Source organism: Pinus tabuliformis, chromosome 4_1, assembly GCF_031772625.1.
Source record: "Pinus tabuliformis cultivar Carrire ecotype Pingquan chromosome 4_1, CPIR1, whole genome shotgun sequence".
Lineage (NCBI taxonomy): Eukaryota > Viridiplantae > Streptophyta > Pinopsida > Pinales > Pinaceae > Pinus > Pinus tabuliformis.
This window is the reverse complement of record NC_142303.1, coordinates 223,807,289-223,821,081: the sequence shown is the minus strand read 5'-3', so window position 1 is coordinate 223,821,081 and position 13,793 is coordinate 223,807,289. Positions and strand designations below refer to the sequence as shown.

Genomic DNA, 13,793 nt, shown 5'->3' with positions numbered 1-13,793 from the left:
TGTTAAAGGCTACAAGCAGCAGTATGGGAGAGATTATGAGGAGACTTTCGCCCCGGTTGCAAGAATGGAAACCGTGAGAGCAGTGCTGTCCATAGCAGCACAAAACAAATGGAAAGTCTACCAAATGGATGTGAAATCAGCATTCCTAAATGGAGTGTTAAAAGAAGAGGTTTATGTTGAACAGCCTCTCGGATATGAGAAGAAAGGTGAAGAGCACAAAGTGTGCAAATTGAAGAAAGCTCTTTATGGGCTGAAGCAAGCGCCAAGAGCATGGTACAGCAGGATAGATTCTTATCTACTGGATAATGAATTCGACAAATGTGAAGGAGAACCCACAGTCTACATCAAGGAAAAGGATGGTAAAATTTTAATTGTTGTCTTGTATGTAGATGATGTTATTTTCACTGGAAATGATATTTATTTCATTGAGAATTTTAAATCAGTCATGAAGGATGAATTTGAAATGACTGACATGGGTTTGTTGAGATACTTCTTAGGCATAGAAGTAGATCAAAATGAAAAAGGAATTTTTATATCTCAAGCAAGATATGTAAATCAAATTTTGAGCAGATTTAAGATGGAAGAATGCAAGGCAGCCATCACTCCCACAGTGATGGGATTAAAGCTCAGCAGAGAGGACAGCAGCAAGGATTTTGATCCTAGCTTGTATAAAAGTATTGTTGGCAGCCTTATGTATTTAACAGCAACTAGGCCTGATTTAATGTATGCTGTTAGTTTAATTTCCAGGTTCATGGAGAGGCCAAAGGAGGCACATTGGCAGGCAGCAAAGAGAATCTTGAGGTATGTCAAAGGCACTAAAATGTTTGGAATCCTATATCATGCCTCAGAACATTCAGATTTGGCTGGTTACACTGATAGCGATTGGGCTGGAAGTGTAGATGATCGAAAGAGCACTTCCGGTTATGTTTTTAATATGGGTTCAGGAGCCATTTCATGGGCTTCTAAGAAGCAGTCCATTGTAGCATTGTCTACAGCAGAAGCTGAATACGTGGTAGCTACAGCAGCAGCATGTCAAGCAGTGTGGATGAGAAGAATGTTGAGAAGCTTAGGCCAAGAGCAGGCAAAAGCGACAGTGATATTTTGTGACAATAGCTCAGCTATTGCATTGTCAAAGAATTCAGTGTTTCACAAGAGAACGAAGCACATTGATACAAGGTTTCATTATATCAGAGAATTGGTAAGCAATGGAGAAATCAGTTTACAACATTGCAGTACTCAGGAACAGGTAGCAGACATTTTGACAAAGCCATTGGATCAGAAGAGCTTTGAATTTTTGAGGAAGTGTTTGGGTATGATTGAATGCCCGACAGTTGAAATTAAAGGGGAGTGTTGAAAATATAATTTCAACTGCGATCGCCGATATCGCATCGGCAAAATGAAGTGAAGGAATTATAAAGGAGCCTTTGTGTTTGCGATAAGCGATCGCCGATATCGCATCGGCAAAGTCAAAGTGAAGGAGTTATAAAGAAGCTTTTGTGTTTGCGATAAGCGATCGCCGATATCGCATCGGCACATCGCTATCGGCAATATCATAGGGTCGGGGTCTTTAACATGAGTAAAGTTGCGATGCGATGAAGCGGACCCGACAACATTATAAATAATTTTTGATAAACTTTCAAGTCCACGCTCAGGGCTTCCGATATCATTTTCGTCGTTCGATCTGCTTCACTCCTTTCAACTGTTGATTGTCCAAACCTGCATACGGCAAATATTAAATGTTGCGTGGAGTAAATCTAAGTTTTGGTTGACCATACGTCTTAATGAAATGTCATAGTGGTAGGTAAAATATTAAAGTTTTACATAGAGTTCGTAAGTTTTTTTATGAAAAGGTATGGGCCTATGTACTTATTACATAAATTCTGTATGGGATATGAGTATGTAATTTATTACTGTGTTGACCATTGTTTCTTGGTATGGCACACGGGAGGTTTTAGTGTGAGTTCACAGTAGAGTAAAAATCAGAGTGGTGAAGCGAAAACTATGTGTGGTATGTATTGAACACACAGCAGTGTGTAAAAAAGATAGAACCAGATGATGTAATTTTTGGTGTAGGGAAAAACCATGTGTAGTTTTGCACAGCAGTGCATAAAGATAATGGTGGAGCGAGTTTTTGTAACTCTGTAAGTTTTGTTTTTACAGCAGCATGTAAAAGTGTTTTTCACACCAGTGAATGTAAATTTTGTTTTACAGCAGTAAGCTCATGTAAACCTTTGTTACAGCAGTAAGTTGTTTTTCACAGCAGTGAATATGAAAATGATTTTACAGTGGTAAATCCCTCTCAGTAAAAGAGGATGAAGTTTGTATTAGTTTTAATGAATAGAATGTTTTAGTGGTAGTGAAATACTCTGGTTCTCTGAGTGAATTTTTTTTAGTTGTCTGTGCATAAAAATCCTGTGGAGGTAAAACAGAGCATTGCCTCTGTGTGTTTGTTTATTTGGTTTTGGTATTTCCCCATTAAAATACCCAACAGCCGAGACACACTGAACTATGTTCGACAGGCTGTATGGACAATAATAAATACTACATATGCATAAATTTGAACAAACAAATTAAGTACTCTATGCCATGCATTTTATTTCACTGGATAGTGATTCGCTAATTTCTGTGCGCGTGCAGTTGGAAGCTTATATTTCTTCATATCTTAAAGAGGCAGAGTGGATCTCCACTGGTTATCTTCCAACGTTTCAGGACTACTTCGAGAACGGGAAAATTAGTTCTGGTCATCGCATAGCGACATTGCAACCGATACTCACATTGGACATTCCTCTTCCTCATCATATCATGCAGGAAATTGACTTTCCGTCCAAGTTCAATGATTATGCATGTTCCATCCTTCGATTACGAGGTGATACGCGATGTTACCAGGTAACACTAAACCTCCTACGTCAAATGAAATGCCAATGCGAGATGCTCGTATTGAATTTTGCTGCACACAATATTTATGACACTGGCATGGCAAACGCAGGCGGACAGTGCTCGTGGAGAAGAAGCTTCGTGTATATCGTGCTATATGAAAGAAAATCCCGGATCAACACAGGAAGATGCTCTCCATCATATCAACGGCATGATCGAAGACATTATTAAAAAATTAAATTGGGAGCTTCTTAGACCGGACAGCATTGCTCCAATCTCTTCCAAGAAACATGCTTTTGAAATAAGCAGAGGTTTCCATCACTTCTACAATCACCGAGATGGCTACAGCGTTGCCAGCGCTGAAACTAAGGATTTGGTGATCAAAACCGTTCTTGAACCTGTGCCTATGTAACCACATATCAACATATCAGATTTACATTAAGTTGGTTATAACTAGTCTAGGTTTAGGTTTAGGCTATTGTTGTACTTTTCAGACTATTTCAATCGTTGAGATTGCAATGGCATCTCGGAGCCATGCTCAGTGAATACAGTTATCAATAATATAAGTTACTTAATTGTTATTAAAATTCTGGTGGACTTGAGTGTTAGCACAACATAAGACAGATCACATTACAAAATAGGATATCCAAAGCGCAAACACAACAGCAAATTATGCACACATTTTATTGATTAAACTAAACACCTTTTATGAACTGTTGAGAGACACCAAGGACTTCTTACACAAAAACGTGGAGCTTTCAGAATCCAGATAGCCATAAAAGATTACAAACTATCTATAGATCCTAACATATATTTATTAAAAAAAAATAGATATGAACTAATTAGAATATGAAAATTTCACAACGATAATTGCTTTGGGATAAAAGAAAAGTCTATAGATCCTAAGACATATTTATTAAAAAAAAATAGATATGAACTAATTAGAATATGAAAATTTGACAAAGATAATTGCTTTTTAATCTAAAAAGAAAAGTATATAATGTGGTGAGTTGGTATTTATTCTTTCTAATTTTATCACATTATTATATTATTTTTAATTTTTAAATAAATTTAATATTTTGGAAAATTATAAATATTTAAATTATGTAAATATGAAACTTCTAATTTTTTTATCAAATTTCTTATAAAATTGACAAATATTTACTCAAACTTAAAATTATTTTATTAAATATTGCAAAAAACATATATATACTTTATATTCTTTATTTTAAAAAGGAAAATACATTTTATACTTTGGAAGCTATTAATAGTTATGAGTAATAAATGCCTATTTATAAAGTATTAAATGTTGTATATGTTAAAATTTTCATTTAAGGTAATTAAATTTTAGAATATAAAATTAAGAAAGAAATTTATTGTTTTTTTCTATGTATCCTTGTTTTTAATTATCTGAAATATAATTTTTAAATATATAAATAAATTTAAATCCTTGAAAAACTTTCAAAACAATTAATAAATATCGTTTAAAAAAATCAAACTCACTGAATAAAACAAAATAAAAAAAATAAAATAAAACACAAAGTAAAACATTCAAAATACACATTTACTAAATATATATATATATATATATGAACATTTAAAAATTTAAAATCTAATAAACTTTCAATAAACTATAAATTTTATCACAAACCACATCATAAAATTAAAATTCTCTCTAAACTCTTAACTCTAGATTATTTAAAATCCCCTCTAAACTCTTTCTATTTAACTCTAGATTATTTCATTTCACTATTTAAATAGAGGTATTTATACATGTCTTTTCAACGGTAAGTAGAGTTGAAATAGATGTAAGATGGTCATATATCAGTAACCATCATGCAACTTCATCTAGTAAATATTATTTTTTTTTGTTAATACACACCACATAATTAAACTCGTTTTAAAAAATATATACATTATATACCTTAATAAACATATGAATTAAGTAAAAATACAATTTTAAATAAAAATAGAGTAGAAATTGCGAAATGCTTTTCCATCCATATTAATTGCCATCTAATATTTTTATGGTCACGTATGAGGCAGGACAAAAACTTTTTCTTCTTGTTCATAGGGCTGATATTATGATATTGTTATGATATTTATGAGGGTTTTCAGTAAATGAAGGAAACATGGCCTCCTCTAGTAGAGAATTGAGAGCTTTGGATTCCATGCTCAACCATCGTGTAAGGCTTGGAAGCACTTCATGTGAACAATTGAGGCGCCAGACTCATCATATTCTGATTTTGAAATCTACATCTGCAATACACATATCTAAGTGCAGATTTTTAGGTGAATTCAAAACTTTTTCTTTGATAAAATTAAGAAGCGATAAACCAGATACAATAGGCAGAATGAAGCGACTCGAAGATGTAGTACATACCTCCTCGAAAGTACTCAGAGAAGCCAAAATAGACCCTCCGATCCAAACACTGTATTTTCTTTCTAGAGGTTCCACCACCTTAATCTTCATGTTGCTGGGAGCCAGTGAAGTAATTTCCTTATTCGATCTGAAATCCCAGGAAACATTGTGGAGCCACCACTGAGCACAATATTCCCATACAAGTCTTTACGAATATCCACATCACACTTCATAATAGAATTGTTGGTAGTCTCATGGATTCCAGCAGCTTCCATTCCTATTAAAGATGGTTGAAACAACGCTTCTGCACATCTGAACCGTTATGCACGGATGTTGATTACCATCCATTCCTATTATTTCTAGATCATACTGTTAATGAATGCTTAGTTTTGGAGATTTTAGTTTTGATATGTAACCGATTTCATGTTTTCCAATGCACATATCGTCCAACAAATTCAACCTCCTTTACCAGCCAATGGAAATATGGAAATTAAGGCATTTAAATACAATGAAGCGTCTGTTTATAACCCTGCCATCCAAAATATGTATTTTTTGATACAATTCCCCATGTAAATTAAAGTTTTTTGAGTGTGGATTCTATTTTTGATATGGTATCGGAGCGAGAGTGTGAAGGTTCATTGGTGTAGAGGTTGCAGTAGTAACGCTGTGTGAAGCCTGTGTGAAGTGTGGTGAAGGCTCGGTTGTATGCATTGAGCTTTGCTGAGAGAGTCTGTTGTGCAGAGCGCGATTCCCGAGGCAGATACTGCTGTTGAGAGTCCTACTAGTCAATCAGGCGTGCAACCATACAGCTTTCTGTTGGAACCGAGGGAAAATTTTGCTTCGCTGTTGTCACCACGTTGCAAAGCGCCTTGGTATATTTACAGAGTTAAAATTATCTGCGCTCTTGCCATTCTGCGATATGCGGTTCTGCAATATAAACCTTTGTGAAGGATTTCTTTTTATGATTAAAGGAGGAGAGCATATTGATGTTATAAAGTGTAATAAGAGCAAGTGGGGTTATAAGCAAAAAAATTGATATTCAATTCTATTGTGCCGTGGTATTTATAAGGATAAACACGAATATATGTGTTTTTATTACTTGCTTTGAAATGATATTGGGAAGCGGAGAGTAAAAAATATTGTGTGGGCTAACGAGTGATAAGGTTTTCATTAGGAAAAAAAAAAAAATTAAGTGGCGAGAGGATTATTAAAAAGAAAGAAAAAAAATATTTAAAGTGAAGTTTAATACAAAGAGGTTTTATTCTTTTTATGGTGAAAAATTTATGACATTTTATGATGATTTTTGTTTGATGAGATGACTTTGGATGTGGTGAATTTGTTAAATCATAGTGTGTAGTGAAACACATTCAATATCACTACAAGGTTATTGACACAGGTACCAGAGTTGGAGGCTTGTATAAGTTCGATGTGACCAGGAAAAGTCATCAAGCATTGGCATCTACAACAATATCAACAATAAAGTTATGGAATCAAAGGTATGGACATCTAAATCAAAATGATTTAATGCTACTTCAAAAAAACACAATGGTTGAAGGTCTTCCTATCTTGAAGAATGATCATGTTGAATGTGAAGCATGTGTACTTGGCAAGGAACGTAGGGAGGAATTTCCTATACATAAAGAAAAAAGTCAAAGGGAAATACTTGAGTTAATTCATACTGATGTATGTGGACATATGCAAACTAGATCTATTGGTGGAGCATGGTATTTTCTTATTTTTGTGGATTATAGATCGAGGTATACATGGGTTTATTTCATAAGAAGAAGAGTGATGTTTTTAAGTACTTTAAAGAGTTTAAGAGTATGGTGGAAATACAAACTGGCAATTCCATCAAAATTTTGAGATCTGATCAAGGGGGAGAATATAAATCAAGAGAATTTAATCAATATTGTAAAATAAATGGGATTCTACAACAATTTACAATGCCACATACACCTCAACAAAATGGAGTTGCTGAGAGGAAAAACAGAGCACTAGTTGAATGTGCATGTAATATGCTTCAAGGTAAAAATATTTCTAATGGTTTTTGCGCTGAAGCCATTAATATTGTTGTTTATTTGAAAAATAGGAGTCCAAACAAAAGTTTAGAGCTTCAAACACCTTTTGAAGCATTTTATGGGTACAAACCAAAAGTGAGTTATTTAAGACTTTTTGGTTGCAAGGCATTTGCTCATCTTCCAAAAGATGAAAGTAGAAAACTTGATGCAAAGTCAATTAAGTGCATATTTATTGGTTATTGTGATGATCGGAAAGCATACAAGTTGTTTGACCACAGTACTCATAGACTTCTTGCAAGTAGGGATGTGGTGTTTCATGAGAATGCAAATGAAGATGATAAAATGAATAATACTGGTGTCTGGCATGATACTGATGATTATGTCAAATTAGATACAAATGTTGAACAAGAACAGGAACAAGGACAGGAACAGGTACAACTTCAAGAGCAAGGAGCATCAAGCTATCATGACACTCTAAGCAGAGGAGAGGAGACTCCGCAAATCATAAAGAAAGATGAAAGAAGTAAAACTCCAACAAGGTCATCATGTCAAAGTCAGGTACCTGTAAGGTATAAATATTATGCATTAATGTCTCTTGTTATGAATGTTGTAGAACTTTCAAGCTATGAGGAAGCTAAAGAATATGAAGAATAGGGAGATGCAATGAATGAAGAATATAACTCTATAACGAAGAATGACACATGGGAATTAACAAAATTGCCTAAAAACAAAGTTCCCATAAGATGCAGCTGGCTGTATAAATCCAAGATTAATGCTCATGGAAGTATTGATAAGAATAAAGCTAGATTGATTGCAAAAGGATATTCACAAAAGGAGTAGCTAAGTTGAACACAATTAGAATCATTATTGCTTGTTTCAAACCATATAAAGCTTTCTTTAACCTGCAAACCAGATGCTCATGTCCCTGTGTTACAAACCCTTCAGGCTAAACAAAATAAACTTCTTCTTTTAACTCACCATTCAAAAATGCATATTTGACATCTAACTGATGCATTTTCCAATTATATTTTGTAGCTAATGCAATAATGATTCTAATTGTGTTCAACTTAGCTACTCCTTAGGATATTCACAAAAGGAGTAGCTAAGTTGAACACAATTAGAATCATTGTTGCATTAGCTACAAAATATAATTGGAAAATGCATCAGTTAGATGTCAAATCTGCATTTTTGAATGGTGAGTTAAAAGAAGAAGTTTATTTTGTTTAGCCTGAAGGGTTTGTAACACAGGGACATGAGCATCTCGTTTGCAGGTTAAAGAAAGATTTATATGGTTTGAAACAAGCACCAAGATCTTGGTATGTGAAAATTGATTCTTTCTTTTATGAGAAAGGTTTTTTGAGAAGAAAAAATGATCCTAACTTGTACATCAAGGAAGATGAAGGTGGGAGTGTTGCTTTAATATCTATATATGTTGACGATCTTATCATATTAGGAAATACATGCAAGTTGATTGAAGAAATTAAAATTCAGTTCTCACATGTATTTGAGATGAATGATCTTCGTGAATTTCATTATTGTTTAGGTCTTGAAGTTTGGAGGGAATCTGGTAAGACACTAATCAAACAAAGAAAATATAAAAGGGAAATCCTTGAAAGGTTCAATATGATTGAATGTAAGGAAATATCTACTCCTTTAGAATAGAATGTCAAATTGTGCAGTGATGATGGAACCAAAGAGGTGAATGGAACCTTGTATTGTCAACTGGTGGGAAGTCTGAACTATCTCACCACTACCAGGCCAAATATAGCATATTCTGTCAGCATACTTAGTCAGTTCATGGGTAAGCCTTGTGAAAGCCACTGGAAAGCAGCAAAGAAAGTCCTTTGATATCTGAAAGGAATACTTAATTTTGGTATTATGTATATTGATGAATTTGATGTTGAGTTGGCAGGTTATTCTGATTATGACTGGGCTGGAAATCTAGATGATAGGAAATCTACTACTGGATACATGTTCAATATTGGTTCAGGACCAATATCATGGAGCAGTAAGAAACAACCAACTGTTTCCTTGTCATCCACTGAAGCTGAGTATAAAGCATTATGCAGTGCTACCTGTGAAGCAATATGGCTTAGAAGGATACTTGAAGATGTTGGAGAAACACAACAAGCACCTATAGTAATCAGATGTGACAATCAAAGCACTATCAAATTGGCAAACAATCCTATATATCATGCAAGCTGGACAAACCACATTGACATACAACATCATTTTGTAAGAGAAAAAGTGCAATCAAAAGAAATTAACTTATCACATTGAAATACAAATATAAATGTGGCTGACATATTCACCAAGCCTCTTGGAAAGCCTAAGTTTGAAATGTGTAGAAGTATGTTGTGCATTGTATAAAATTAAAATTATGTTGTAAGCCTAGCTGAGACTTAGACTAGCAAGCAAGTTAACATGTAGATCGTGATTAAGGGGAGGTGTCATGTATTAATCACGAACAAAACCTCTCACTATTCCGACGACGCCGATCACTGTTCAGCAGTCAGCATAATGGGCTAGCGTCAGTAGATAATAAATATCATTCAATGCAATTATTGCTCATCTGTAGCTGAATATGTCTATAAATTGCAATGTTTAGTAATGAAATGGGCAAGCTTTGAGTGTGGATTATGTTCTTTGATAGATGGCAGTGGCACTATGGGTTCCCTCAAAAGCTTTACTTTATGATATATGTACCATCCAGTAATGTAGACCAAATGATGGGCTTCAAGTATAACATGGCAAATCCTTGTCAGCAGTGGCTCTGACCATTCAAATCTACACTAAGTTTGGATTTGCAAAAAACTTGGGCAAAAGTAGGGCAAAGTATGCAAAAAAGGAAATCTATAATCAGAACTAGTGTATGAATTGCCTCAAAAAACTCTCAATAAAGTCTTTAGCATAAAATAGCAATAGTTTAGGCCTTTACGACTGATCGTTCCCCTCAATTTCCCATGTATATCAAAATTTAACATGCAAAATTGGGGTACGCAATTACCAATTATTTAGTAGTCGAGAAATTAATTAGTTTTGAAGGCTTTCATTGAGGACGGCAAGAAAAAGAAGAACACCCAATGAAATTGACCTCCTTCTAGCATACATTTCCTGAGCTCTACCCTCCCTTTACATGCACCCATTCACGGTTACCCAGAGTTTAATAACATAAAAAACACAAGTTTTTTTTGTGAAACCTTGAGAAATAGAAATAAAATAGAAACCCAATTCTTAGAGTGAAAAAGATTCAAGAAAGCCCAAACCCCCCGCCATTCTAATGTCGTATTCAAAATGAACTTGTTAAATTATAATTTCAAAATAATTGTTTTGTTCTTGCTCTTGTGATCTGCCCTTGGGAAGTATACAAACTGCACTTGTTAAATTATAATTTCAAAAAAATTGCAAGCAACAAATAAAGAACAACTAGAAACTAAAATTTTAATAACACACCATGGTAAGAATTGAACCTTCTCCACAGAAAAAGGCGTGGTCGCAATTTATGATATCGGGGCTGAATGAGGCAGATACATGTGAAATCATTTTCCTTTCTCCTCATAATCAACATCTGACAGGCTCAAACAGTCTTCCATGTCACCACTCACAACAATAACTCTCTCCTTACTCACAACAATAACACTCTCCCTACAAGGAAAGATTTGGACGTTGAATACTCTAGTTGAAGAAAGCCTGGCTATGTCTTTGACCTCCAAATTTAGGTCTTCCAGACTAAATTTTGGCCTAACAAGATCTTGGCCTTCTGATTCCCTCTCTTTCTTAGCGCATATAAAATCCACCAAAGGTGCATGGTTCCTGGGCTCTCTAAGGCAGTTGAAATAATGATCATAAGAATCCTCTTCCCCGTAGGGTGCATAAGTTTCAGCTAAATGTAGAGGGCCCTTCCTCGAGGATGTGGGAGGTTTCAGACAACAAGAGCTTGGTGGAGTCAAACCCTTGCGAGGTGTAGCATGTGGGCCATCACTGCCCAAATCCCCAATTCTTTGAGGGGGGAGTCCTCTGGTCCGCAAGGACCTTTGAAGTACAAAGGGTTATGGTTCTCTTTCATGCTTGGGGGCTTATAAGCCTTAGTCTCCTAATGTTGGTGGATGAAGAATTAAGATTCACAGACGCAGGGTAGGGTTGTATAGCCTTCAATGCGTATGCAGACAATGATGTGACTATGGTGTTGAACAAGAGGTCACTGACCATGTTTTAATTTTTTATTGTCGTGAGGAAGACCAAAATGGACACCTCTTATTAACTAGGGCGAACAGTGTCTGCTCATCCCAAGACCCCAGAGGGAATTTCTATTGGCATTAGTACTATTGATATTGATACTAATAGAGAGTTTTAGAAGATGATTTAGTTTAATTAGATTTCGTTAAATTTACATTTTTGTATGGTTGTCTATAATTAAAAAAAAAAAAAATTGCAATGTCCATGTTTTTTTAGAAAATATTTTACTATTGAAGTAAAAAGAAAGAAAAACCAAAGGTAACCACAAACCGCTTTTGGAGATCAGGACCTAGCCTTCCAGATGCTTAGAGAGGGCTCTCTCTTTAAAATTTAACTTTGTTTTAGTTAAGATGTTTTTAGGATAGTTATGATTGTTCAAGGGGTTTTTGATTTTTATTAGAGATTGGATGGTGGGATCTCTTAGAAAGATGGATAGAATGATGCCTTTTAAACCATTGGGCTATGGAGTCAAACAATAAGGAAGAAAAACTAGACTGATTCACTAAAGGGGATGTTCCAAGGGCAAGATAGCATAGTGTTTTTCAGATCTTTGAGACAGAGGGGTGAAAGGGTTTCACTCGGGGTGAGAGAGTAGTTAAGGGTTCTCAGACCCGGATAATGAATGAGGAATGAAGGGGTAATCAAGATCAAAGGGAAATTAAGAATCCTTTAACCTGGATATTCAAGAAATCAATCTAAACCAAAGAGAAATTAAGAATTCTTTAATTTAAATATCAGAAGAAAACATTCAAATGCATAACTGTTAAGACAGAGTGTAATTAAACAAGTTCTGAAATATTATTCCAGTTATAACATTTAGATTGAGAAACACATTAAAGATTATGAATAACTTTGAGAAAAATGACAATAACATATGAAAATACTTGTCTGAAATTCGCTCAACACATGAATCCTTGGAAATGTCTGATCTTTATTTATCAATCCAGCTTGTTGGCTCATGAAATGATACAATAACCTTCTGGGTATTTTGATAAAAAAGTATATAGAAATGTCTAATAGAATCCACCCAAAATACTTCAAATGAAGAAGTATTTATACAAACTCTAAACTAAAATATCTTGAAAAAATATCAAGATTGGTTTTACAAATATCACAAACTGTTTTACATTAATAAAACTTAAATAAAGGAAACTCAAAACTAATGAATCTATTTGGCACTATATTTATGGATTGATGGTGAAAAATAAGAGAGATTCAAATTTTATAACAACTCTTAATTGATGATGAGGCTTCCAAGTCACTAACTATCTCCTTCCTTTGTGCATTCTGCCCTAGAAATTTTGCAAAACTAGGGTCCAGTGATACCTTTGTATATCTAAATCCATGATAGATATGTAAAAAGTGAAAGAGGTTATTGTAGATAAGTATGGTATTAAGATACTCTTCTTCCAGTTTCCAAAAATTCAGCTCCAACTGTTCACAATATTCTCTACAAAAAGATGTCAAAAACATGACTTTGCACAGTTCAAAAAATAGGTTGTTAAGATATGCATTTATATCCCTTTTTGTAATACCTGTGTAAAAAGGGAGATAGGCTTTTGTAGATTTTCCTTTTAGGAACACAAACCTCCTCTAGTTTCTCAAAATGCATCTTGGATTGGCCACAATAGTTTTTTCAAAATAGACTTATATAGGAAATTTATGGAAAATGTACCATTCCTGCTCTCATTTCATCTTTTAACCTTAATTTTCTTTTAACTGTTATTACCTTTACTTTGGATAAACTTCATTGTTGCTGGTGAAAGTGTCTTCATCTCTGTTTAACCCTTATTGCATCCATGTTTACTTTTACTGCTTACCTTGATTGCTCTGTTTTTTCATCTATCTTCACTTTGACATGAATTTATTTTATTTGTATGCTTTGTAACTGTATTCCATGCTGTTTGTCTTCCCGTCGGCTACATTTATGCTCTTTTATTTTTCAATCTAATACACTTTTACTGATACTCTTTTATCTGGCTGATTTATCTTTTTCCTTTTACTATGCTTTTTTGACTTTGACAGTAACCTTTTAACTTTTACTGTATATCTTCAAATGAGAGGGCCATTCTAGTTTTTTTCTCAAAATACCTGGAATTTGGGTGAAATAAATTCAAATTGGTGTTCTAGGAAACTACAGAAGGTTGAAAGGGATCTGGTACGAACTAAGAGCTTGATTGGGGTCTCTTCAACTTCTTCAAGAGTGAAATTGAGGTCAACTAGTAATTTCAGGGTTTGAAGGTGTCACAATGGCTTGCAGAGGTTTTGCAAAGAAATTGATTGAAAAAGGCTGAATAGGGCTT

The 13,793-nt window shown here is 34.4% G+C and overlaps 1 pseudogene across 1 annotated transcript; it reads left to right on the top strand.

Moving 5' to 3' along the window:
* Nucleotides 1-2,586: 2,586 nt before the first annotated feature.
* On the top strand, nucleotides 2,587-3,420 carry LOC149175044 ((+)-3-carene synthase 1, chloroplastic pseudogene; annotated as a pseudogene). Its single transcript, XR_016258314.1, has 2 exons — nucleotides 2,587-2,886; nucleotides 2,987-3,420. The product of XR_016258314.1 is annotated as a (+)-3-carene synthase 1, chloroplastic pseudogene (transcript).
* Nucleotides 3,421-13,793: the final 10,373 nt, after the last annotated feature.